The 2,900-nt window shown below is 48.7% G+C and overlaps 1 pseudogene; it reads left to right on the top strand.

Annotated features, from left to right (window-relative positions):
• The first annotated feature begins 996 nt into the window (after window positions 1-996).
• Window positions 997-2,626, top strand: LOC121770337 (annotated as a pseudogene).
• Window positions 2,627-2,900: the final 274 nt, after the last annotated feature.

Here is a 2,900-nt window from a genome sequence, read left to right as displayed (position 1 = left end):
TTGGTTCAGTTACAACGTTGCCCATCTTCAAAGAAGATCCATCTTCAATTGGTTTGAAATCTTTGAACCATTGACGATCCTTGCACACATGACACGTTGCACCCGAATCATCCCACCACGAGAGATCATCATCCTGCACATAAAGTGCTTTAGAAATTATTGATGTATAATAATTCTCAACAGAATGATCATTAGGTACAGAAAACGAACCTGATTGTTTTCCCGGATCCTTGGATCCACTTGTACCAGCCTCGTTCTTTCCCTTACTTCCACCTATTCCAGACTTGCAATCCCTCTTGAAGTGCACAGATTTACCGCACTTCCAGCACATCAGTTTAGGCTTCTTATCCCCAGCCTTACTGGTGTATCCTTAAAACTTTCGTTTCCCTTTAAATAATCGTTTCTCTTTTTCAGCCTTGGAAGATTCACCCTCTTCCACCATGTTCACAGAAGAACCAACCATTGTTTTCCCACTACCGACAGAGCCTTTTCCATATCACGTATGGACTGTTCGATTTGGAAGTCACTTCCAAGTTCGACCAGATTCAACTCCTCCTTCTTATGTTTCAAATTATTTTTAAAATCCTTCCAGGAGGGTGGCAGTTTATCGATAATGCTAGAAACATAAATGGATTCATCCATTTTCATATCATATTGGGAAAACTGTCCCAATATCCTCAATATTTCGTTGTATTGTTCCATGACATGCCTCGAATCCACCATTTTATAGTTAATAAAATTCCCAACAAGAAATTTCTTGCTAGAGGCATCTTCTGCCATATATTTGGCTTCGAGAGAATCCCACAACTCTTTAGCAGACTCTACGTTTTGGTACACATCAAAAAGGGAATCAGACATACCGTTTAAAATGTGACCACGACATATGTAGTCATCGTTCTCCCATTTCATCCGCCTTCTCGTCTGTTCTAGAGTTTATTATCAACAGCATCGGGCATGGGAGTACTCAGATCGTACACGACCTTCAGACCCGTTAACATGAAATGCATCTTCTTCTGCCAGCGTCTGAAATCCTGGCCAGCAAACTTGTCCAACTTTGCAAAACCTTTCGTCGTTTCCTTCGCCATTTCCTTGTTCGACATTTTCAGAATTGATTTGATCTTTGTTAGGGAGTTTTAAACAAAACGTGAACAAAACGGATGCCCTGAAAGGCGTGAAAACTTTCAGATCAAATCAATTTGGCGGTTCTACCAATATTTGATCGGATACAATTCAGGTTTCGAAGATCTTCATATGTAGATTCTATAAAACTTTGAACCCCGAAATTGACCATAAGAAGAGGCTGAAAATGAAGAGTCGCGTCTCTCCGTTTCATAACTGTTTTTAACAGTTTTTTGGCGGGAATAAGAAATTGCAAAATAGTCCTTCAACTTTCAGAAATTATGTTTCCGGATGAATTTTCTGTACAACAACTTTAATGGAAATAAAAAATTTCCAAGCTGACCCCAGCCAGGGGCTCTGCCCCTTGGACCCCGCTACTCGGGGTCGCTGCCCCCGAACCCCCGTCTAATCATAAGGAATTCAAATAAGTGTACACCCCGCACTTCCAACTTATTTGATGTCTCATTATGATCACGTTGATCAATCAAGTTAATCTAATTACACTAAAATATCCAACAAGATCCACGACTGCGCGGCGGAGACAGAGCCTTCGCCAAGCAGCACTGCCTCGGAGCCGGACGCCCAGAGCGACGACGAGGTCATCAGCTACGCCGACCTCAACCGCCGCATGTGGAAGGACCGCATGCGGATGCAGAAGATGAAGGCCGCCGCCGTCGACGAGCCCGGCACGGCGGAGAAGCTTGAGCTCTCCCGGAGCAAGAAAATATGCCGCGCCCAGGACGCCGTGCTTAAGTACATGGCCAAGATCATGGACGTCTGCAAGGGCCAGGGCTTCGTCTACGGCATCGTCGCCGAGAAGGGAAAGCCAGTCACGGGGGCTTCTGACAGCCTCCATGGCTCGTGGAATGAGGAGGTCCGCTTCGACCGCAACGCCCCCAGCGCGATCGCGGACTTCCTCCCCAGGGTGGCCGCGGCCGCTGACGCCAGCCCGAACTCCTTCATGCACATGTTGTAGGAGCTCCAGGACACGACGCTGGGGTCACTGCTGTCTGCGCTGATGCAGCACTGCGTGCCGCCCCAGCGTCGGTTCCCCATGGAGCGCGGCCACGCGCAGCCGTGGTGGCCGCGCGGGGACGAGCTCTGGTGGGGGACCGGGGGAGGCCGCGCACGAGCACGGCCCGCCCCCTACCGCAAGCCCCACGACCTCAAGAAGGCCTGGAAGGTGAGCGTGCTCGCTGCAATTATCAAGAGCATGGCGCCTGATCTCGAGAGGATGAGGAGGCTGGTCAACCAGTCAAAGTCACTGCAGCATAAGATGACTGCTAAGGACACCGCCATGTGGGCGAAGGTCGTGAACCAGGAGGAGGCCCTGGTCAAATTGATTCATAAATCCCTCTGTATTTCTGATCAAGATGAGGAGGACGAGGGATGGATTAATGTGAATGAGAAGCAGCCGTGCGAGTTTGGATCTGGGCGCCGGGCTGGGAGGTCGGCGGCGGAGGCGGGGTTTGGGGATGGTAATGAGGATGAGATGGTTGTGAATTAGAGGAATAGCATTTTGCAGGAGTTGAATCTGTGTGATTGGCTGGAGATGCCATTGATGGAGAAGAGCAATGTTCATGAGGGTGAGGCTTCGGGGAGTTTGTGGACCATTGATGAGATCGAGCGGCTCGGTTCGGGCCAGTGGTTTACGGGGATTTGGAACTGGCGGGTTCGGTTTGGGACATGGGGTATCATGACATGGTGGATTGAAGGGTGAGATTTTTCAATTTTCACTCAAGAGAGATATATAGTGAGAGATATAGAATTGTATGAGAGAT

The sequence above is a fragment of the Salvia splendens genome, chromosome 16, assembly GCF_004379255.2.
Source record: "Salvia splendens isolate huo1 chromosome 16, SspV2, whole genome shotgun sequence".
NCBI lineage: Eukaryota > Viridiplantae > Streptophyta > Magnoliopsida > Lamiales > Lamiaceae > Salvia > Salvia splendens.
The sequence above is the reverse complement of the archived record's forward strand: the minus strand, read 5'-3'. Positions and strand labels throughout refer to the sequence as shown.